Here is a 26,013-nt window from a genome sequence, read left to right as displayed (position 1 = left end):
AATGCATGTAATCCCTTTGGCATCTGTCTATTTGTTATGTTCTGGTGTGGCCAAAAATGCAGCTACACTACTGTTGCAAATGTTGGTCTACATCACCCAATCACCACCCTGCCATAAGGAAAGGTCCCAGCTGGGTGTGAATGACTCAGCAGTTTGGTCAGTGCCATTGGTTGATATGTTCCAATACATGCTGCAGGTATATGGGAAAATTCCATAGAGGGGCAGTCTAACTATCTGGTGCATTTCAGGAGAACAAGTTTAAACAAAGGAATAATTCTGGAGGTCTATTCTTAACCTGAAACTGTTCTTAACCTGAGGTACCACTTTAGCTAATGGGGCCTGCCACCACCTCCGTGCTGCCACTGCACAATTTCTGTTCTCATCCTGAAGCAAAGTTCTTAACCCGAGGAACTATTTCTGGGTTAGTGGAGTCTGTAACCTGAAGCATCTATAACCTGAGGTACCACTGTGATGATGATAATAATAATAATAATAATAATAATAATAATAATAATAATAATAATAATAGATTTATACCCTGCCCATCCGGCTGGGTTTCCCCAGCCACTCTGGACGGCTCCCAACAGATTTTAACAGAATAAAACATCAAACATTAAAAATTTCCCTAAACAGGGCTGCCTTCAGATGTCTTCTAAAAGTCATATAGTTGTTTATTTCCTTGGCATCTGATGGGAGGGCATTCCACAAGGTGGGCGCCACCACTGAGAAGGCCCTCTGTCTGATTCCCTGTAACCTCACTTCTTGCCATCAGGGAACTGCCAGAAGACCCTCAAAGCTGGACCTCAGTGCCCGGGCTGAATGATGGGGGTGGAGACGTTCCTTCAGGTATAACTGGGCTGAGGCCATTTAGGGCTTTGAAGGTCTGCACCAACACTTTGAATTGTGCTTGGAAACGTACTGGGAGCATAGTGAAGCCGAGTATAGTGAACAGCAGAATGATAAAATTTAAACTGATGGATAAATAGAAAGTATAAATTGGAGCACTCTTGAATTTAAACACCAAACCAAAAGAATGCTACTTGTTCTAGCAGCAATACTTCCAGCACAGTCTTATCTTAGAGAGGCCAAGCATTTAGAACATGGGTAGGCAAACTAAGGCCTGGGGGCTGGATCCGGCCCAATTGCCTTCTCAGTCTGGCCCGCAGACGGTTTGGGAATCAGCGTGTTTTTACATGAGTAGAATGTGCATTTTTATTTAAAATGCATCTCTGGGTTATTTGTGGGGCATAGGAATTCGTTCATCCCCCCCCATATAGTTCGGCCCCCACAAGGTCCGAGGGACAGTGGACCGGCTCCCTGATGAAAAAGTTTGCTGACCCTTGCTTTAGAAGATATTCCTGCATAAAGCAGGAAAAAGCTATGATAGAGCTAGCTTGTTTCTTTAAGCAAAGGAAGGCTAAGGAAGCTGAGTTTCTTCCCATGAGAAACGGACCACCTTCCTATCTAGAGCACAGATAACCCTGGTATGGAAGGAAGGATAAGCAGGAAACGGGTTGGGGGAGATAAAAACAGAGAAATCATCAGTTGATATTCAGAGTCACTCAGGAGTAGTACAAACCAAGACAGGCACACTGGGACCTGTTTTTTTATTTATTTCCCAGGTTCTACACATGAGTGGTTTATACAACGCTGATGAAAGAAAATGAACTGGAGACAAATTAAGACAAGAAGTTGTTTCAAAAGCTCATAATGGGAAACCCGCCTGTCAGAGCCACCCGTTGGTCCCAGCTCACAAGAGACCTAAGTCCAATCCAGTTTATTTACAAAAGTCTTTATTGAAGAGCATTGCTGCTTTTACATTCCATCTCCGTGGCTCTACGTCTGTGACATCAGATCGCTGAAGTCCCCTCTGAATCCGTGCCGCCCCTGCACCAGTTTAAGAGGTTTGTGCTGGACCACCTCTTCCTCTCCTTCCTCTTCCGCAGGGTCTTTCTGCCCCCCTGGGTTCCCTCCCGCCGGGACTTGCCAGAGGCTGAATCCTCTGACGCCTGTTCCCCCCTCCTTCGTGCTTTGGGGCCGGGCTCCTCCCCAGGGCTCTCCTCACTTCCGCGCGCCTCCACATTTGAACTTGGCACGCGTACGTTGCTTCTGACCTTCCTCTCGACCGCTACACTGCTCCCGGTGCTACTCTCCGCCCCTTCCGGCAGAACGTCTTGCTCCGATCTCCTTCCCCTGTCTCCTTCTTGCTCTGCTCCCTCTGACACACTGGTAACTCCACCCCCTTCACTCCGTTCCGGCGGAGAAACCGGCCCCGATCTCCAACTCCCACTGGGGGCTCTCCCTTCGCTCCCCTGCTCCTGATTGCTTCCCCCTTGGGCTCCCCTTGGTCTGACCAGGGGGGCTCCCTTTTGGGAGTCCTCTGACTCACTGGACAGACTCATGGACGACCTTTGGTCATTGTCATCCTCCTCCTCGTCTCTCTGGGATTCTTCCCCCTCGCTCTCTGTCTCCTCCCCCATCTGCCCTTCTCTCCCTGAAACCCTGACACCACCACACCCCACAAGGAAATGAATCTTTTGTGTCTGGGGTAAAATAGAGCCATGCAGACATCATGCAGCATAAATGAAGTATTGTTTACAAGCTTGAAGTCAGTAAGTGCATCATCAGTGGCACTTGGATTTTTTCATTCACATTGTTTTTTGAGGCAAGGAATCATTCGGAGCTTGGATAACTGTCTTTTGATTGCACTGAAGCGTGGGCATGAGCCAGCCAAATGTAAGGCCTCCTTTTTAAAAATAAAAAGTCCCTGTGTCACTGAATTTTCAGCTCACGAACTACTTTAGCTATCTTATTTCTTGGCCACTCTCCCTAAAGACTCTTTCCTCCCTTCCTTTTTTTTTAAAGTAATATTTATTAAAGATTTAAGGATTACAGAGAAAAAAAGAAAACACAAAATTAAACAAAACAAAACAACACATCACAATAAAGAAGAAAAAAAAAACCAGAAAACATTACTTATCTTAACAAAACAAAAACAGAAACAAAAACATAACAAATATTCCCATAACTTATCTTTCATTTGCTTGTTTCATTGACCTCGTCACACCTCCCTTTTTTGTATTCTAGTTCAGTTAGCTATTTCAGCAAATCCTTTCCATCTTTCTCAGTTTTTGCCCTATAGTTTGTCGTGACATAATCCACTTTTCCTCCTTTACCCAATTAACAATCTATTTTTACTTAATCCTTTATAACATTTCTGCTAAATCCATATAACTTCATTCCAACATCCTTCTAATATTCATTAATTTTACAATGTTTCTGTAAATAATCTTTAAATTTCTTCCAATCTTCCTCCACCGACTCTTCTGCCTGGTCTCGGATTCTGCCAGTCATTTCCGCCAATTCCATGTAGTCCATCAACTTCATCTGCCATTCTTCCCGGGTGGGTAGATCTTGTGTCTTCCAGTACTTTGCAATAAGTATTCTTGCTGCTGTTGTAGCATACATAAAGAAAGTTCTCTTTCCTCCCTTCCTTGGACATTCCTGACCATAAGCATAGCAAGGGTTCCTCAGAGGTATCTCTTCCACTTTTCATCCTTCTAGCTTCAAACCCCTTAACTCCCCCACCCTCCTCATTTTCCTGCTTCCTCCTCTAGTTGGAAGGTGGTGGTCATCCGGCCCACCTCCTGCAATGCAGGAATCTCAGCTAAAATAATGATAAAAAATAATAAACCTTTATTGTCACTACACCGCCTGTGTGCAGTGAAATTAAATAAGCCCTGCCCCCCATACACACAGTTTTGTTCACACTCTGTGTGCTTGTCGGAAGTCAATTGCACCACAATTTTTTTTCCATTCAGCAGCCCAACAGCCCACGGATAAAAACTGTTCTTTAACCTGTTGGTGCTCCTGACTATACGTCTGTATCTCCTGCCTGAGGGTAGGAGATTAAAGAGGTGCTGGCTGGGTGTGAATCGTTCCTAAGAATTTTCCTCGCTCTCCTAAGGCAGCGGTCTCCTGCGATGTCATCTAGTGAACTCAGGGGACAGCCCATGATATCATGTGCTGCATTCACCACCCTCTGTAGGTGACAGATGGTGATCCAAAATCTGCTTCAGAACCAAGGAAGGCCTTTCAAGGGAAGACCGTTCCACTGTCGAACAGCTCTTACTCTCAGAATTTTTTTCCTGATGTTTAGTCAGAATTTCCTTTCTTGTGACTTGAAACCATTGGTTTGAACCCTGCCCTCCAGAGCAGGAAGAAACAAGCTTGTTCCCTCTTCCATCTGGCAGCCCTTGAGTTACCTCTCAGGCTCCTCTTTTACAGGTTAAACATACCCAGCTCCTTCAACCATTCGTCATAATCAACGGCTCCTCATAAACTGCACTTCCAGTAGTAATATATAGATCAGTTATTTTTTAGCTGTTGTGCTGTCCTCTGGTCAGTGGTATGGCTACAACTTCCCTGTCAGTTTTGACTTCTGACTTACCATAGGCATTGGGGTTGTGTCACCTACCTGGTCTCTCTCCAGCTGAATTGCTCCCACATAATGCGACAGGGCCAGGGGCAAGAGGAGGAGTTTGGATTTGATATCCCGCTTTAGCGCTACCCTAAGGAGTTTCAAAGCGGCTAACAATCTACTTTCCCTTCCTCTCCCCGACAGACTTCAGAGAAGTGTGACTAGCCCAAGGTCACCCAGCAGCTACATGTGGAGGAGCAAGGTGGTGGTGAGGTTGGCATGGAGCAAATGTACCCATAAAAGAACCAGATTGGCTCCACCAGCATATTTACACTGTGCCAACTTTGCCACCCCTTCCTCTCTCCATCATAGCATGCAGCAGCCTCCACCTTTCCACCGCTGAAATGGTCTATGTATACATGTGAACCTATGTAAACTGATATTAAGGCTAAGAGAATGTCTTGTTGGCCCTTCATAGGCTGGTTCATACTCATCGAATAATCTCATGAAACAGCCAAAATACAGCTGCTCCCCACAGAGTACCGTATTTTTTGCTCCATAAGACTCACTTTTCCCCCTCCTAAAAAGTAAGGGGAAATGTGTGTGCGTCTTATGGAGTGAATGCAGGCTGCGCAGCTATCCCAGAAGCCAGAACAGCATGAGAGATCGCTGCTTCCACTGCACAGCGATCCCTCTTGCTGTTCTGGCTTCTGAGATTCAGAATATTTTTTTTCTTGTTTTCCTCCTCCAAAAACTAGGTGCGTCATGTGGTCTGGTGCGTCTTATAGAGTGAAAAATACGGTAATCCCAAGGAATTCTAAATATTTTACTCAAGATCAGTAAGATTTCTGAGGACAACTAGGAGAATTTTGACCAGTTTGTGATATACCTCAAAATATATCCTCTCCTCACCCTGCCCATCAGATGCATCCTAATTAGAATTGAGAGTTCCCCTCAGTCAAAAATCAGCAAGAAGGGTGAGGGCAGCTAAGCGAATAGTTAGTAGGTTTAGCCACATTTCTTGGGGAGGGGAGGTTTCACATAATTAAATCAAGTTGTTTTTCAGCTATGAGGAAGGAAAGCAAAACAAACAGCTAACTACATGGAGCAAAGTGTACAATTTGGGAGAGGGTGAAGCAAGCAGACTTTCTCAGAGGCTCTTAGGTGTGAGTTCATGCATTTAGTGCCCCCATATCTGAATGCTTTCCTCATTTACTCCGTCAGAGCTGGTCCTGCAACAGTCTGTGAATTGGAGTGTAGTAACAGTTAGTTTGTTTTTGTTTTGTTTTTCACTTCAGAAAGTTTAACAAAATGCTTAATCCGACAATTGGCCGTGCTTATTATTAAGCAATTCAAACACATTCAAAAGCATTTAATATCTCAACAGGTAGTTACAGCAGGGTTTGTTGTCCTGTTGGTGTTAAGGGGAACTGCTTCTCAGTGTTTTTTGTCCATTTATATCCACGTGCACTAGAGTCGAGGTGGACCTGTTCCCTCGCTCAGTGATGTAACCTGCAGAAATTATGAAACATGAAGAACTGCATTTTTTTAAAGGCATCCACCGGTATCTCTCTATAATACAGTGGTACCTCAGGTTAAGTACTTAATTCGTTCCGGAGGTCTGTACTTAACCTGAAGCTGTTCTTAACCTGAAGCACCACTTTAGCTAATGGGGCCTCCTGCTGCTGCCATGCCGCAGGAGCACGATTTCTGTTCTCATCCTGAAGCAAAGTTCTTAACCTGTAGCACTATTTCTGGGTTAGCAGAGTCTGTAACCTGAAGCATATGTAACCTGAAACGTATGTAACCTGAGTTACCACTGTATAGAAGAGATGTTGAGCTATCAGAAAATGGCCACCCACTAGTTTGTTGGTGTTTAAAGGTATGGGGCATTTTTGTCCTGCAGCAAGGAGTATGTGGAGTTCTTCAGCATTTTGAGGGAGACAGACAATAAAACTCTCAGAAAACTCTCTTCTAAGATAATCCTGAGTGAAAGCCAGTAAATTCATATTAATCCTGAGTGAAGCTCAGTAAGCTCATGGGCAAAGGCAGGAAGACTGGAAGGAGAATGGGGCAAGTCATTGCTTCCCTCAACAATACCAACATATTCCGCGTTGGCTCCAAATTTGCTCCCAAAAATTCCCTACCCTTTCCCAACACATTGATGTCCAACAATTTACCACTCAGAAAATGATTGCCTGAGATATTTCATATTAGTTCTTTTACCACCCCAGAACTGGTATCCAAAAATTGGGAATGGCCCTGGTAAATATGGACAGTTTACAACTACAGCCAGTTGACCGCTGCTCTCACTAGAACTCTCATTTCTCCACAGAGGAAGCACGCAGGTGCTTTCTAGGAAGAATAATGTGCTGTACATTGGGCAAACAAGCTGTAATCCTTATTTCAAATGGTTGTCTCAGAAAGGTCTCATTTGAGTAATTTCATTGCCACCACAGGGGGGCTTTTGTTTACAATGTACCCCACTGTGTGGTAAGCATCAGTGGCAGCAGTCCCTGAAGAGAAATCAGAATTCTGAATAGAAGCCACAGACACCTGCGGAAGTGCTTATTGTTCTGATTAAGGAAGAAGGAAAGTTGATTTCTGGCTGGAGGGAGCAATGATGAGAGAAAAGATGATGATCAAAACAGTTGACAATGATCATTGCTTTGCTGGTGGGGGCTATCACAGATGTTTCTGCATCCTTTCCTTCAGGCACTGCTGGGAAAAAAAATGGAAGTTCTTTGCTGTTCTGCAGCAACCTGCATCTATCTTGCCAACAAATGAAATCATATTGTCTTCACATGTGGTGTCAACAGTTTGTGCAGCGGGTTATCCTTTCTGTAATGTATTGTATCGCTTGATGCTTCCATCTCAAATTGGTGCCATTTGCAAGGTTTAATGCAAAATGAAATCAAATCATCCAAATAACTGAAATGGAACAGCATAAATAAAAGCAGATACCTCTGAATGACTTTAAGTGTGTGTGAGTTGAGTGATTCACTCCTTAACTCAATCAACTTTTCCTTAGGAGTTAATGGGCTGTAATATAGTTTATTTATATCAGTATCCATTTGGAGTTTTATAACAGCCCTGGGACAGAACTCTTCTTTGTGGTTTCACTTTGTAATGACACCTGCTCTATCTAGCCCTGAGGTTTTCACTTTGTCTGTCTTCAGGAAGCATTACATCAATTTGTCTGCTGATAAGTCCACTCACCTTTTCCAGTGGGCAGTGTTGTGGTCAGGCTTCCCAGACTCTGCAATGATCCAGGGAGGGGGCAGAGAGTTGACGCCCCCTTCTGTGTTATCCCAGTCATGTCACCAACGCTGGGCGGGGCCCTGCCCAGTGTGGCCCCGCTGGCCAATCAGCCCCGGCAAGGGGCATGGCCGTGAGAGATTTAACCACAGCACAGCCAAGTGGACCTTCCTCTCTCTCCTTTTTGCTGGCTCTCCCAACTCACCCGCCTTCTTTTCATGCTTTGCTCTGCTATGACTTTGCTATGGACAATATTGGCTGCCATATTGTTGGGGTCAGATAGTAACTACAGTGATACCTTGGGTTACATACGCTTCAGGTTACATACGCTTCAGGTTACACACTCCATTAACCCAGAAATAGTGCTTCAGGTTAAGAACTTTGCTTCAGGATAAGAACAGAAATTGGGCTCTGGCGGTGTGGCAGCAGCAGGAGGCCCCATTAGCTAAAGTGGTGCTTCAGGTTAAGAACAGTTTCAGGTTAAGAACAGACCTCTGGTAATTTAAGTACTTAACGTGAGGTACCACTGTATATTTCTCAGTAAATGGAAGATTGCAGCAGAAAATGTGTGAGTGGTTATTAAGAATTTGGGCAAATGTTACCTTACAGAAACTCAAGAGTGTTTGGGTCTTGGTTATCTGAAACCCCCCGTGCTTTTAGAATAAGGTTACCAGATATTTTTTTCAATGAATCCGGGGACACTTTTCAACTTCAATGGATTTTGTATGGAGACTGATTTGTAAATCCAGGGACTGTCCCCAGGAAACAGGGACATTTGTTATCCTTATTTTAGAAAAGTCAATATGCACAATAAGTGCATGTATTTTTTTATTATCTAAATAATTACAATATAATTCCACTATTCAGATAAATGAACATATCAATTCAATCTTTTCATAATTTTCATATGACTTGAAACTAGTTAACCCCTATTCACTTGTGCACAAACAAATTTAATTGGGGAGTCAGTATCAAAGGGACTAATAACATACATTTCTTACATCTGGCTGGAACCTGAGTGAAATCCCATCGTCCTCCCTCCAGGTGATATACCGGCATGTGGAAATTTTGTGAAGTTGCAACCATTTCAGTAAGGCTGTGAATTTGGAGTTCTGGTTTAGAAAAAATTGTGCAATTTCAAGAGAAGTAACTTATCACTATGTTGCTGCTATATTTTCCCCCTAAAGCAAAACTGGAAAGCACTCTAGAGGGGGAAAGTGGTAGCTCTATGTGCATGAAGGGCAAAAGTGGGAAAATATCCACAATGAAAGCATTCACGCTGTTGTTTTGAGGTATTTGTCATGGACTATTTGGGAGTAGCAGAATGTCATTATTTATTCCTGGCCTTATTTCCCCCCTGCATTTCAGTTCTCCATTATCTTTAATGAGGCTTGTCTGAGAGACCCATGAGCTTACAGAACATTAAAATCTAGTCTAGTTGCCAAGCAGGTGTTTCTCACAATTCTGCATTTTAAGGAAAGATTGTTAAAGGCACAAGTAACTGTTTGTGTTTCCATAGCCATCTTGACATGAAATGCTCTGCTAGGTCAGGTCCATTCTACACAGTATGATGGCCCTGACGGTCAAGTAAGTGCATGTGGGAATTGCAACGGAAGTGTCATAAATGCGAGTTTGACACCAAATGCATAAAGCCAATCCTGACTTTCTGGTGAGTGCATCTCTGTGATGCACATATCCTCAAGCATATGTTTGCCTTAAAGGTAAAGGTAAAGGGACCCCTGACCATTAGATCCAGTCGCGGACGACTCTGGGGTTGCATCGCTCATCTCACTTTACTGGCCGAGGGAGCCGGCATACAGCTTCTGGATCATGTGGCCAGAATGACTAAGCCACTTCTGGCAAACCAGATCAGCGCATGGAAACGCTGTTTACCTTCCTGCCAGAGCGGTACTTATTTATCTACTTGCACTTTGTGCTTTTGAACTGCTAGGTTGGCAGGAGCAGGGACCGAGCAACAGGAGCTCACCCGGTTGCAGGGTTTGAACTGCTGACCTTCTGATCAGCAAGCCCTAGGCTCTGTGGTTTAGACCACAGCGCCACCTGCATCCCAATGTTTGCCTTGGTTACACTTTAAACTTTAGACTTACGTTTAAAAAATAGATGTTAGCAACAAGCCTACTGTTAGACTCCCAACTCCCTTCAGCTCCAGCCAACATGGCCAATGGTCAGTGATGATGGGAGTTATAGTCCAACATCTGCAGTGCACCACATTGGCAGCTGAATGCTGGAAGATTCAGAGCAGATAAAATGAAGACATTCATAAAACACAAAAACTATGAAACTCGCTCCCACAGGAGGCACTGAAAGCCACCATCTTGTTGCTGTTGTTTAGCCGTTTAGTTGTGTCCGACTCTTCGTGACCCCATGGTCTCATGTTAGTAGCTACGAGAACACTATCCAACCATCTCGTCCTCTGTCATCCCCTTGTCCTTGTGCCCTCCATCTTTCCCAACATCAGGGTCTTTTCCAGGGAGTCTTCTCTTCTCATGAGGTGGCCAAAGTATTGGAGCCTCAGCTTCAGGATCTGTCCTTCCAGTGAGCACTCAGGGATGATTTCCTTCAGAATGGATAGGTTTGATCTTCTTGCAGTCCATGGAACTCTCAAGAGTCTCCTCCAGCACCATAATTCCAAAGCATGAATTATTCAGCGATCAGCCTTCTTTATGGTCCAGCTTTCACTTCCATACATCGCTACTGGGAAAACCATAGCGTTTACTATACAGGCCTCTGTTGGCAAGGTGACGTCTCTACTTTGTAAGATGCTGTCTAGGTTTGTCATTGCTTTTCTCCCAAGAAGCAGGCAAGCCACCATCTTAGATGGCTTTAAAAGAGTATTGCAGGATAGTCCTATCAGTGGCTACTAGGCATGATGGCTTTGCCTTGCCTCCACAGCCGGAGACAGTATGTTTTGAATACCATTTGCTGGAAACCAAAGGAGGGGAATGTGCTCTTGTGCTTGGGCACAATCATCTGGGTGGCCACTATGAGAAAAGGATGCTGGAATAGGTGGACCATGGGCTTGATCCAGCAGGCTCTTCTTATGTTCTGGAGACTTCAACTTCCATCATCCTTGATGCCTGAGGCTGATGGAAATTGTAATAGAAAACATCTGGAGAACACCAGGTTGGGATGTAGGTGGGTGGATGTATTCCCCTTCCCAATTTACAGCTGGTGGACATACATTCTTCAAGTCATTCTCATCTCTTACATTCTTAACCACAAGTTAGCCAACCTTGTTTTAAGCAATTTAGTTAGGTTGGCTGTTTGTGCATCACACACACATGGGCACACAAATAGAAAATGCAACATACACAAACAGAGGATAATATCCGCCCTCCCTTCCCCACAGGTGGGTGGGGTTTGCAGCACCAAGTGAGGCTCACCTGGGCGGGTGCCACCCACCTGCTTGAGCTGGCCTTTGACCCGCCCTCGGCCAGGGAGGACAATGGACAGCTGGCCGGGGGTGGGCCTAAGGCCAAAAGAAAAGAGGCTGACCCCTGGGCTCAAGCCTCTTTTGCTGTTCTTCCTTCTGGGATAAATAAAATTCACCTCAAGAGGAAGCTAGCCTGGTTTAGTTAGCTTGTAACACTTAGATCCAGGGATTGGAATTGTCTAGCACTCAGTTTGACACCCCGAGGCTTGATTAAATTCTAACACTTGCTAAATCCAGGGATTATAGGAGTCTAGCACCCACAAATTCAAAACACCAGTTTTACTGTGTCAATGACTCAAGATGGTGCAGAGCTGCTGGTTAAAGAGGAGAGGCATAACACTTTATGCTCACAGCCTTGAATTCATTCCAACTCACAGCAATTTTGCTCAGTTAAGTAAGATGCTACATGGAGTTTCTTATGAAGAGCGGGCTGAGATAGCAAGAGAAAACCATTCGCCATGCGACTGCATTTCCCGAGGGCACATGACTTCCACAGATATTATCTCTGTTTAAGGTTGTGAAATGGAACTTCTGAAGTCATGAGGGAAATTTGTGGCCAAACTGCCTTTGGGTTTTAAATATGATAGCTGAGTAGTATTTCTTCAGGAAAGTCGCCTGGTAAGAATTTACTTGATGAGAAAGCAATAATAAAACAAAACAAAACAAAAATCCTAGTTTATCCCTGGCATAAATGAAGGGAAGTGACTTTGGCTCATTAAATATAAACAAACAAGCAAGCACATGTGCAAATATTTGCTTCGTTGTGCTGTAGAATGCCATTAGGTGCCATCTGACTCATTCTACATTTGTTGTGCCCTCTAGAATATTGTAAACTGTGTTTATCAGGCTCCAATTTATAACTCCCATTGTCATTTGTTTAATCTATGGTAGGCTTGGCAGAGAGTTCTTTGTTCATTTGTGTTCTTCATGCCTCCCAAATCATACTCGTATTTGCTCTGCTGCAAGATTCCCAGGGCGCCAGGAGCTTAACGGCCTCGGTCCAGTATACCTGAAGGAGTGTCTCCACCCCCATTGTTCTGCCTGGACACTGAGGTCCAGTGCCAAGCGCCTTCTGGCGGTTCCTTCACTGCGAGAAGCCAGGTTACAGGCAGAGGGCCTTCTCTGTAGTGGCACCCGCCCTGTGGACCACCACCCCCAACAGATGTCAAAGAGAAAAACAACTACAGTGGTACCTCGGGTTAAGTACTTAATTCGTTCTGGAGGTCCGTTCTTAACCTGAAACTGTTCTTAACCTGAAGCACCACTTTAGCTAATGGGGCCTCCCGCTGCCGCCGAAGCATGATTTCTGTTCTCATCCTGAAGCAAAGTTCTTAACCTGAAGCACTATTTTAGGGTTAGCAGAGTCTGTAACCTGAAGCGTATGTAACCCGAGGTACCATTGTACCAGACTTTTAGAAGACATCTGAAGGCAGCCCTGTTTAGGGAAGCTTTTAATGTTTAATAGGTTATTGTATTTTAATATTCTGTTGGAAGCAGCCCAGAGGGGCTGGGGAAACCCAGCCACATGGGTGGGGTAGAAATAATAAAATATAATAATAATAATAATAATAATAATAATAATAATAATAATAATAATAATGTTTCCTTCAGAATGACGGAGAGCAAAAACAGTGGTGTTGCTATGATATTTGGTTTATTTACACATATATACAACCTGAATCTGTGATGGAAGGGTTCACAGAATTAACACCCCAAGAGAGTCTTGCTTCTCCCATAGCCTCAGCATTGGGATTCAAGCAGAAATCAGGCATGGTCTCCAAGCTGCCCAGCCTGCAGCCCTGTTTCTACCTTCCAGCTCACACTTAGACCTTTGACTATCTAAATACCAGTAAGTTGACGAAGGGGGTACCACCCATTTGCTATCTGGCACAGAACCAGCCAATATTTTTGCTGTGTTTTTGTGGCTGCCAACTGCTAAACAGATAATTAGCATACCGCCTGTACTTTGTTATTGTATTTCATTTCCATTTGACCTCACCCTTTACAGTTCCTTCCCCAACAATCCACACATACCTGCAACTCGGAAGAACGTTGCATGCATTTGATTAAGTAGAAAGTAGTCCACAAAAATGTGTGCCTTAATAAATGTGTTACTCTTTGCTGTTGCTTTCTTTGGCTAAACTGCCCTGATAATGCATTTGAAGGGTGTGGCCCAAATGCAAAGAATAAAGGTAAAGGTAAAGGTACCCCTGCCCGTACGGGCCAGTCGTGTCCGACTCTAGGGTTGCGTGCTCATCTCTCTCTAGAGGCCGTGAGCCGGCACCATCCGAAGACACTTCCAGGTCACGTGGCCAGCATGACGAAGCTGCAGCTGGCGAACCAGCACCAGCGCAGTACACGGAAACACCGTTTACCTTCCCGCTATAAAGCGGTACCTATTTATCTACTTGCACTTAGGGGTGCTTTCGAACTGCTAGGTGGGCAAGAGCTGGGACCGAATAACGGGGCTCACACCGCCGCGGGGATTCGAACCGCCAACCATACGATCGGCAAGTCCTAGGCACTGAGGTTTTACCCACAGCGCCACCCGCATCCCTTAATGCAAAGAATAGATGAATAAAATTCTTAGGGAAGAATCTGAACCCACTCAGGCATGTTGTCATGTTTTTCATGAACTAATAGCACTCAGTGTAATGCAGGCACCCCCGACCTGCGGCCCTCCAGATGTTTTGGCCTACAACTCCCATGATCCCTAGCTAACAGGACCAGTGGTGAGGGATGATGGGAATTGTAGTCTAAAACATCTGGAGAGCCGAAGGTTGCAGATGCCTGGTGCAATGCCTTTGTTTTTAAAAGTCTCCATCATTTAAAATCATCTCCTAGTAAATGTTGGCTTATTATCTTGGATCACTTAGTATGGAATGAACAAAAAACCCTTTGGGCTATGGCATTTTATACTTGGATATAGCAATGTTTGCATACAAAGCATCTACTTGGCGTCTAGACAGGGCAACCCTAAAACTCTTCCCTAGTTCACAGTCCACCTTCACAATCCAATTTCTTATTGCCAAGAGCATAAAGGCCTCCTAATCTTATGCAATGTTTTGTCCCCGGCCACATGCGTCCTCAACAGTGCATGCCTCTACCACCACATCAAAAAATTCATCCTGACGAAATGCATGTCACAATACAAGTTTCCACTGCTCTTCAGCCATTGCGCTGATACATAACGCTGAGAACTGTGTTTGTAAAGTTTAGAAAATTGGGAGTACACTTTGTATCTGTTGTGAGCCCTTTGAATGAATCAATATTGATGGAGAGGAATGTCACAGCGACTGTTTGGTTTAGCTCTAGCTATAGGCTTGTTGTGTGAATTACGGAGGGGAATGCAGCTTGCCTGTGTTGTTCAAAAGGTCAAACTAGATTATCATAATAGCCTGAAAATCTATGAAAGAGTAAGGACATTATCCAGCAGTCAATGAGCCTTGTGAGTAGCTCAAGCCCGTTCTAAAAATCTATCCACACAGCCTGGCATTTAATCAATCCCTGCAGGTACACTTAAACATCTGAATTGCCTCTTGGACTGCAACAGGTAAGGTTTTCCCTGCTGCTGCATAAGAAGCAGAAAGGGAGCATTCCTGTTGGTGCAAATGTTAACACATTTGAATGAATATGGCAGACATTGTTCTGGGGATATATTGAATTGCACAGCAAGCTTTCTGGTTGTTTGGGGAAATCTCCTTTATTTCTCTTCATACTTATTTTTATGAGGGGTGGGGTGGGAGGGAAATCTCAGGGTATTTCCACAAAATGCCTTTTTTTTTATTTATTGCATTTGTATCTAATCCCTCTTCCAAGGAACCCAGGGCAATGTGCACGGAGTTACTCCATTTTCTCCCCACACCAATTTTGTGAGGTTGATTTGTGGGGTAGATTTAGGGGTAATCCTGAGGATGAATCATGACAAGACAGAAGTACTGTTTTGGGGGGACAGGAGGCGGGCAGGTGTGGAGGATTCCCTGGTCTGAATGGGGTAACTGTGCCCCTGAAGGACCAGGTGCGCAGCCTGGGAACCATTTTGGACTCACAGCTGTCCATGGAGGCACAGGTCAAATCTATGTCCAGGGCAGCTGTTTACCAGCTCCATCAGGTACACAGGCTGAGACCCTATCTGTCTGCGGACTGCCTCGCCAGAGTGGTGCATGCTCTGGTTATCTCCCGCTTGGACTACTGCAATGCGCTCTACATGGGGCTACCTTTCAAGGTGACCTGGAAACTACAACTAATCCAGAACGTGGCAGCCAGACTGGTGACTGGGAGCGGCCACCGAGATCATATAACACCAGTCTTGAAATACCTACATTGGCTCCCAGTATGTTTCCAAGCACAATTCAAAGTGTTGGTGCTGACCTTTAAAGCCCTAAACGACCTTGGTCCAGTATATCTGAAGGAGCGTCTCCATCCCCATCGTTCTACCCGGACACTGAGGTCCAGCACCGAGGGCCTTCTGGCGGTTCCCTCACTGTGAGAAGCCAAGTTACAGGGAACCAGGCAGGGAACCTTCTTGGTGGTGGCGCCTTCCCTGTGGAACGCCCTCCCACCAGATGTCAAAGAGAACAACAACTACCAGACTTTTAGAAGACATCTGAAGGCAGCCCTGTTTAGGGAAGCTTTTAATGTTTGATGTATTATAGTATTTTAATATTTTTTTGGAAGCCACCCAGAGTGGCTGGGGAAGCCCAGCCAGATGGGTGGGGTATAAATAATAAATTATTATTATTATTATTATTATTATTATTATTATTATTATTATTATTATTGTAATGCCATGACCAAGGACACACAGTAAACATGTTTGAGCAAGGATTTGAACCAATATCTCTCCAGTTAAAAACACAGCACCCCCAGGTTGGTAGACTTGAGGAATTGGACATGCATTGTACGTACACAAAAAGGCATCTAAGGGGAGGATTTTACAGTCTTATTTATCTCCTGTACTGGCTGGAGCAGATTATCTACTTAGGGAGAAAAACTGTCAACACATACCCTCAAAGTTTCAAGTCAAGTGTGAACATCATCACATACCGCTCTCTCCGACACATACACTCACACAATTTCTCCTTCAGAAGCAGAACTTAAGGAAATAAATTTTCATATGCATCCTAAAATCTAGGTAAAGGTTACAATGGATTACAGTCTCAAGAAGATGATTTATATAAATAATGGCTGGGATCCAAAAAATTACATTAGTCTGGCTCAGGGGCTTAGGGTGGTCCAATGGGATGTTTCTCACATACCCTTTGAAGAACAGACTTTCATGCCAGGTCACAAACTGCTTTTAAAAGTATTCCAAATTTCATAAGTGGTATGTCATCTGAGAATGTGGGCTGTTCATGAAACAGAAGCCAAAAGCCTCCTCCCCTCACTTTTTTTTTGGGGGGGGTGCATTAAACTAGTTATACAGTTATTTCTTTGGAGTCTTGCCAGTGAGTTTCAATCTTGCAAATGAAACAAGCTCATTTGCAAAATGGGGCTATGGGCTGTCCAAATGTAAATTAGAAATAAAATGAAGGAGAGGGGGGGAAATACAGCCTTTGTACTTCAAGAAAAAAAATTGCTTATAATGGAATTGCCAAACTGATGGAATACAACATCAATTGGTCATATGAATTGCTTTGCTAGATCAGACTAAAAGTCCATTTAGTCCAGCACTCTTGTTTCCAGCAGTGACAAGAAAGCCAGAAGCTTCTGGAAACTTAAAAGCAAGGCATGGAAGGGAAGATGATGGACATCTCATGTTGATTGTCCCTAGGACCTGGCACTTAATGGCATACTCCTACTGTACATTAAACATTTGTCTTAATAGCCCAGTGTAAACCTGTGCTCCATGAATTTGCCTAATGCTTTTGAAAACCATGTAAGATATTAAGCAGTACCACAGCATATTGCCATTCACACACCAATCATGGGATCACAGGAAGCCATCTTATATCAAGTTGGATCAAATTGTCCATCTAATTTAGTACTGCCTGCACAGGGGATCAAATTTTCTGAAAATTGCAATGTTAAACCTTATCTGCACTTTTTTTTTGGGGGGGGGGGTTATTCCAGCATTGCTCCTTTTTAATTGGTTTTGCTTAAAAGCCAAACAATCCTTGTTTTATATTTGTCTGTGCATCCACACACACAAACAAAGACCTAAAATAATTCATATAATTGTATAGCAATACTTAGGCAACTATGCTACATAAATATAGGTATTAATATTTTATCAAAAAGATTTAATTAAAGTGATGCAAAGAAGAAAAGAAAAAGAAAAAGGGCTCCAAAATGTGCAGAAAGAAGCAATATATGAATATATACAATATATGAAAAATACCTTAACCCAAACATATTTATTTGATGTTATTATCCTAAGACATATGTAAAAATTAATAGCCTACTACATTTTGTAGAAACTCATTCCAAATACAGTCGTTCCTTGGAAGTCTAATGGAATACGTTCTGGAAATCTGTTCGCCTTCCAAAACATTCAAAAACCAAATTGTGGCTTCTGATTGGCTGCAGGAAGCTCCTGCAGCCAATCAGAAGCCATGGAAGCCCAGTTGGACATTCAGCTTCCAAAAATAGTTTGCAAACCAGAACAGTTATTTTCAGGTTTGCGACATTCAGTAGCCAAAGTGTTCGGGAACTAAGCTTGTTTGACTTCCAAGGTACAACTGTATTGTCACATTTATCCAAATAAAGTCTATGTCTGTAAGAAGACATATAGTCGTGCATGGGCCAAGACTTTTAAAATACACATTATAGTATCACACACACAATTTTCTGATTATAATTTTGTGCATTGTTGAGCATTTTCTTTTTTTAAAAAAAAACCTATTGAGAATAACTCTCACAATGCACAAACTGCTAAGAGATAAGCAGGCCTTGATGAAACAGGTGGTCTGAGAAGCAAGCTTTGATGTAAGAGATGGTCCAATATGAGCAAAGCTTGAAGGTGGTGAGAACTGCCAAATTATATGTATTTTAAATGGTTGCAATTGTCAGGGAACTGACATCGGAGCCAGGAGTGGAGGCAGGGCTCCCAAGCGATGCTGGAGAAGGGCCCAGCAGGGAGAGAGGAGACTCAGCAGCTGGGGAAGGAAATCAGCGTAACACCAGGGATAAAGGGGGGAATCGGAGAGAGGGCTCCAGGACTCTTCACCGGAGACCAGCGGGAAGAGCACAGGTCCTCCGCTACCCACACCCATCCTGCGCAGAAGACTTCCGCACTGGGAAAGTAGGCGTAGACTAGGCGTCAAAGAATTTCTTTGCTGGAAGAAATTCAAGAAACGCCCACTGACGGATTCTGCTAGCGACTGAACTGCCACGAAATGAAGGGCTGTTCAGCCAGGAAAGGTTTAACCAGGCCACCTAGCCAGGAGTGGCAGCAACTTACGCATGAGCAACCCCATATAACCATTACAGCAATGCACACTCTTTAAACTTGGCAGTCAATGATGCCACTAAGTGTTGTCTGGAAGCAACTAGCTTCTTCATTTTGGATCAACAGATCTATAATTATTTATCTGCATTGACTCAGCATTGGCAATTTCTAACTAGCCATGGATCTGACATTGGCATAACTGTTAAGCCATTGAGCAAAACAAGATGGGAGAGTCAGAGTGATGCTTTGAAGCCACTGAGATATCCTCTTTGTAGTCTATATAATGCTTTCATAGAGATCTTGGATGATACTGAAGCGAAAGGAGGAGGGTTGCCCTTGTGCTATTCATATAATCAGTTATCAGTGATCAATATATTCACATATGCTCACATATAATCAGAGTTTACAATGATTTTTATAATCCATTTGAATCAAGAAAAGCTTTGCCTAGTCTAACTGCAAAACTGCTTGAAACCACAAGTCCAGAGACCGACCTTTCCCCCAGTGCATTTTACACCCTAGAGAAAAGGGGAAGCCATAAATCAGAAGGCGCTGGTACAAATCTCCCCCTCAGCTCCAGACTAAATCTGGACACGAAACAGGAAGGGCTGACCACAAAACTCCCTACATGAGCAGATGCATAGGGGAGTTAGCGCCAGGAGATCCCCTCCTTGGGGAACCTGGTGTGCATCGGCTCACCGGGGCTCGCCATATTGATGCCGAACTTAGTGCGGACACCCAATCGGCATAGCCCACAGCAGCCCCGAACTCCTGAGCTCAAGCGATCCGCCAGACCTCCAATCGAAGAGGAAGGTCTGCGGCCTGAGGGAGCCCAGAAGTTTGCATATGAGGCCCCAGAAGAGGCATCACAAGATCCAAAGCAGAAATTCGTAGCAGGCCATGCAATCTGTTGAAGAGAGATTCCAACAGCTACAACAATATAATTACCTATTTTGCTTCCTGTATGATGTATTATCAAAAAATCTACTGAAGATATACTTAAGGCTTGCATAGATTTGGAAAAATCATAGGTGTACAATAGAAACAAAGATATTGATGCTGAAGATCTGTGCTGTGAACGTATAGCAATAGCTCAAAGACTTACAAAGGCTAGGCTGTCACAAGGAGTACTTCCCTTCATACTACAAAAAACAACAACAATTCCTGGATAATGTGCCTAATGTTTCTGTTGCTCTAATGAGCCTTCTCATTATCATTTTGTATTGTTTTTAATGGTATCTGTGCCTTTTGTTGATTGTGTTGTATACCATCCTGATCATTTGTATGACTGGTTTTCTATAAAAAAAATTTTTATAACTAAATAATATTATTGTAAAATCTACCGGGGGGGGAGTGTGTGGGGTGACTACATGTGGGTGACCCCCGCCTTGCTGCATCACATCAACTTGGACTGAGAACTCAGCAAAGTTACTGTCCTGAAAACTGGAAAGCAGCTGGGTTTATTTATGAGCCAAAGCTAATTTTTCATTCTTATGAAGCCCAACTCCATCCAACCTAACCACCCAATCCCTGGTCTCCGGTCTGAGCCAAAGAAGAATCTGGGATGCATAATGTTCACATTACAACTGCCCCAAATTCATATCTGAGCCATGCATTGCGAATTTTTACTAGCAGGGATTGAATGTACAAAATGATGTATAATTAAGCCAACTATATGTGTGAAGCAATAAGCCTGCTGCAGATAATGACCGTGACTTGACTCTGCACTGGAGAAACCAGCAGACCTGTTGCTGCAGATCAATAGTCCAATATCCAGTGCTAGCATTCAGGAAAATGTAGCAGAGACATTCACAGAAATAAAAGGTCAGATTTTGCACATCCTTAGAGGAAATAAATGGAAAAATCAACAAAAGATTCCATGACAGTCCCATACTCTTGAGGTAAGTTGTTACAGTAATTGTATTGCTTTTACTATGCATATATTATGGAGTGGTTATTGAGCCTCACTAAACACATTAGTAAATCACATATACTATGCCATAAAAGTGACGGTAAGATTAATGGGCAACAAAGGAACTGAATAAGCAAACAATTAAGCTGGTTCTTCTCTCTCTCTAATCCTGAGCAGACCCTTTCTGTGTGATGATGGGAAAGTGTTTTCATCATAGCATAAAGTTCTTTTATGACAGCCAAGAACTCTACCTGTTCCATACATTTCAAATGAAGAGAGAATTCTCAGTATTGGAGGGATTCTCTGTGGTGGCTGAATTAATAGAAAAATAGAAAAATTAACATCTGCTTCTAAAAGATAGAGAACATTTTAGGTGATTTCATAGCCTTTGATTATCTTAAAGGTTGTAAGGCAGAAAAGGAGATAACACAAGACTCAAAGCTCTCTCTCTGTGTGTATATCTAGATAGACACAAAGACAGATAAATAATTTTGAGCTATTAAAGTCCATATAGACACAGAACTGTGCAAATCTGCAGAATGTGTGACTGGACATGGAATTCAGCTTCCTGAGATTCAGCTTTCATTTCAAAAGAGCACAATTCCAGTCCCTGTGTCTTTATTTATTTGGCTTGCAAGTGTGTTGGCTATACCAGCTGAAGCCTGTGAAGCCTGAAAAATAACCGAACATGATTTTCAGCCATGGTTTCCTGCAGAGCTTCTTTCCCCTACCCAGACTACCAGCAACAGGATAATTTATGCAAAATAATAAATAATGGTAATAATAATAATAATTCCCCCCTGACTAAATTATGTATTATAAGAAAAAATAAGCAAATTGCCTTAATTTGCATAATTTATGCAGGACACAAAGTTCAGTTATTTGTGCTGCAGAAGTATGTTTGCCTTGACTTTGAAATTGAATTATATACGGTATATTTTAAACAGAGTATAGAAAACTCCGCTTATAGGTCAAAACTGCACCATGAATTCTATCCAGAAGATGCATGACAGGGATGTAGAAAAGTTGTCCATTTCAAACTGCATCAATTCCATAATAAAATAAAAGTATCCTCTCTTTTTTTTACCTACACCTTAAATACTCATGGTGGGATTCGATAGAGGACACAATAATGAACTTGATGGACAATTAGGCTGACACAGTGTAATATACTTTCATACATCTATATATTTCTTATACATTCTTGTGCAAATGAATTCAAACAATGAATTTAGTACAGTAGTTTATTGCACAAAACTCACATATACATGTACGGAACTCACATATATGTACATTAATAATGGATATGACCTCCGCTATTTGTAAGCCGCATTTGAAGACGGTTTGGCATGGAGTCTACTAGTTTCGAGCAGTCACTGTTGATTTTCGGATCCCTGTCCCACACTTGAATCAGCGCTTGAATGAGCTTCTCCATAGTCGTACAGCCTACAGCATGGAGGCGACTTTTGCATATAGCCCACAAATTCTCAATGGGATTTACATCCAGGGAATTCCCTGGCCAATCAAGTACCTGTATTTGTAACTCTGTCATGAGTTTCTTCACCACTTTCAATGTGTGACAGGGGGCTAGGTCCTGCTGCAATATCCCAGTACTCTCAGTATAGCTCTTTTCCAGCTCTGGAATAACTCTCTTTCGTATAACCTCAGTAAGTTGTAGTGAGCGCATCATTCCTTCTATTGGCTGCAGGCTTCCAACACCAAAGTAACTGAAACATCCCCAAAACATCTTCTTTTGTGGGTGCTTGACAGACTGATCGATGTGGCAATCACGAAGCTTCTCTTAGATAGAAAGCATGCTTTGTTTCAATTAGTTTGCACAAGGGTGTACATGGCTTGGCCAGAGCAATGCAACATAGGATGATGGCCTGGCTGATGGCATTGCCGTTTGTGGGGCCGCCAGATGACTTGATTATTCAGCTCGGCAAAAATATCTGGAAAGCAGGAAAGGCCTTGACCTTAGCAGCGATGGATTCTGAGTTGAGCATGCAGCACAACCCGTCATGACAATTCTGTGACCAGAACTGCTGGAATAGCAGAACCAGAGGGGTGCTTCAGAGCTGACAAAAGTCAATTGAGCACAGAAGAAAATGAGTAGCACGATGCAGCACAGGGACATGAGATTTGACAACAGGTTCCTATAGAGACCCGATGTGGTGCCTTTTTTTTCCACCAGTAGGCAATGAGGTTTGCTTGCTCGACGTCTGCCTGCCATTCTGCATCATAGTTGCTCCACACCTAGTGTGACCAAACTGTCGGGTAATTCTACTCATTATTGATCGAGAGTAGATTCCAATGTATAGTGAGCAGAGTAACAACTTAAACACATTTCAGGATTCCCAAAAACAGACCAGAGGCAATTGTATTTCATCCAACAGAGCTTTACTGCTGCAGAAGGCAAATGAACATAAGGGTAACAAATCCAATACATTCAGGATTGGCACTGTCCATAAGAAATCCAATTGCTGCAGATTTAACTTAAACTTACAATAACTTACAATAAGTCTAAACCTTAACACTAACTATGTACAGTGGTACCTCGGGTTACATACACTTCAGGTTACAGACTCGGATAACCCAGAAATAGTGCTTCAGGCTACGAACTTTGCTTCAGGATAAGAACAGAAATTGTGCTCTGGTGGCACGGCGGCAGCAGGAGGCCCCATTCGCTAAAGTGGTGCTTCAGGTTAAGAATAGTTTCAGGTTAAGAACGGACCTCCGGAACCAATTAAGTACTTAACCCGAAGTACCACTGTACAGAACAGCACACCAGAAGGAAGAGAGGTAGAAAGAGAAAGTGAAACCCAGGCTCCTTCTGGCCCTACTTTTATAGTCAGCATGACCTAGACAGAAAGAGATAACAGAACCAGTTTAAACCAGCTGTACTCAACGTCTCTGAAGGAATAATCCAAACATCACAAACCTTCACGCATGCTTCTTTCACAGAGAAAAGCTTCCGGAGGCTTCCAGAACCCTCTTGAATTAAGTAGAACAGGAAAGATCTCTGCACATCAGAGCAATACTTTCTGCACTAAGAAATGCAAACTGGTTTCACTCCCCGAAATCCACCCCTCCACAAGGCAATCATGAACAAGGAAGCTAGGGGTGGCTTAGCCATTCTAGGGGTGTTTCACCACATGACAAATCACTTACCAACAAAGAACAAATCCAATTTGTGAGCAAGTGGGGACTAAAGGAACAAATCTGTGCGCACCTTAACGCCATCTCTTTTCTATAGAAGCAGCTTTTTTCCTAATATCTTTGTACTGTGAGTTATTTCTTCACTGGAACGCACGCAGGTAGAATAAAACTTTTCTTACTGCTTGTGATAATTTTTACCTGGATTAATGATCTGTCTTGATTTTCCTGGATCCTATATCAGGAAAATCAGATTGACCTCTAGTAGTGTGTATCTAAAACACAGATGTCTGGTTTCTAGAATTTCTCTCGAGATTGGTAGCTGTGTTTTTCTCTGAAAATAAATGGCCATGTAATTAGGACAACTAAAACAATGTGGGTGGCACTGTGCGTTAAACCACAGAGCTAGGGCTTGCTGATCAGAAGGTCGGCGGTTCGTTTCCCCATGATGGGGTGAGCTCCCGTTGCTCAGTCCCTGCTCCTGCCAACCTAGCAGTTTGAAAGCACATCAAAGTGCAAGTAGATAAATAAGTACCGCTCCAGCGGGAAGGTAAATGGCGTTTCCTTGTGCTGCTCTGGTTCGCCAGAAGTGGCTTAGTCATGCTGGCCACATGACCCGGAAACTGTAAGCCAGCTCCCTTGGCCAATAAAGTGAGATGAGCGTCCACGACTGGACCTAATGGTCAGGGGTTCCTTTACCTTTACCTTAAAAGAATGTAAGGACTTTAAGGACTGGTGGGGTTTAGGTAGGTCTATGTAGGGTTCAGCAGTTCTTAAGCGGTAATTAATTTTAATATAGCATTTATTCTGCTGTGGAGAGCAAAGTTTAAAAGTCAAGTTGTATGTTCATATTCTGTTTCGTTTTCCATGGAGTCGTTATTTTCATATACTGCATCTTATTTTTTCCTCCTCAAACATCCATTTTGGTGCAATGTGCTATTGACCTCTCTTTGCCATCATTATGCTCTTATATTTCATAAGCTGAAATTTCTTCAATGGTCTTCTGCTGGTGTATTTAAAACAAATCTTTCCAAGCAAAATTTAGCCTCTCATGTCCTGTTTGGTCCCCACCTTCATTCCCATTGGAGCAAATTAAGAGCTGCTGCTGCTGCTGCTGCTGCTGCTGCTGCTTCTTCTTCTTCTTCTTCTTCTTCTTCTTCTTCTTCTTCTTCTTCTTCTGTTTTTCTTCTAAAAAGAATGTTTAGGGATACTCTTATTTTCCTACTCATATTGAAATACTGCCCTTCAATCAGGGCAAACTTAGATTTACAAAATGTTTTAGGGTCATGTGTCCCCCTGTATCCCCAAGAAAAAGCACTTATTATTATTATTATTATTATTATTATTATTATTATTATTATTATTATATTTGTATACTAACGTTCATCCAAAGAACACAACATAACAATAGAAAATGAAAAACAAAATTCATAATAAAAATCAAAACAAACCAGTAAACCCTTCCCAATACAGAATTGTTGCTTCATTCAGACAATGTATTAATCAATTTTCTTGACTTTTCCCTACCTGATAATTTCAGCATCTTATGTGATCTTTCATAAGACATAAAGACAACTTTCAGAAGTCTAGCAGAAGTTTAGTGCTCATTTCTATGTCAATTGCTTCCAGTAGAAAACAACCTTATTAGCCCATGAAATTGCAGGAGTTTTGCACTATAATTTTTCCATACTTCACATGAATCATGTCAAATGATGAAATTTGAGGCAGTATTCTAGCATACAGTTTTCACGGGTGAATCATGGGGGAACAGAATCATACATGTGCATACCCTCTAACATTTCTCAGATGAAAATAATGATAAAAATGATAATTTTACTCTATATACCCCACACATCTTACTGGGTTGCCCCAGCCACTCTAGGCAGCTTCCAACATATATGAAAACATAATAAAATATGAAACATTAAAAACAACAACCTTTCCTATATACAGGAATGCCTTCAGACAGCTTGTGGGTTGGAGAACTCCATACCCTACAACATTTATCCAATGAAAATAGGGACATCCTAAGGAAAAGTGGGACATTTCGGGATTAAATCAGAAACCGGGATGGCTGCTGGTGTGAATGAAATTTAGTATGATAGTATATTGAACAAAAAGCCACCGTTTCATAACATAACAGGTAATGTTAGAAACCAGGACAGAAGCACTAGCATTATAGCCAGGAAAGCTAACATAACAATCGTCATGTCTGAATGCACCCATGTACACAACAACGTTCATATTTCATGAATGAAGTTGTAGAAGGTAGCTTCATTATTATGATGCATCAGTTCTGATCCATGATTTTGTCACTTTGCATTTCTTAGTGCAGAAAGCATTAATCTGATGTGTAGAGATCTTTCCTATTCTACTTAATTCAAGAAGGTTCTGGAAGCTTCTCTGTGTGAAAGAAACAAGCA

This window comes from Podarcis melisellensis (assembly GCF_964234715.1).
Source record: "Podarcis melisellensis genome assembly, chromosome: 9".
Lineage (NCBI taxonomy): Eukaryota > Metazoa > Chordata > Lepidosauria > Squamata > Lacertidae > Podarcis > Podarcis melisellensis.
This window is presented reverse-complemented; position numbering follows the sequence as displayed.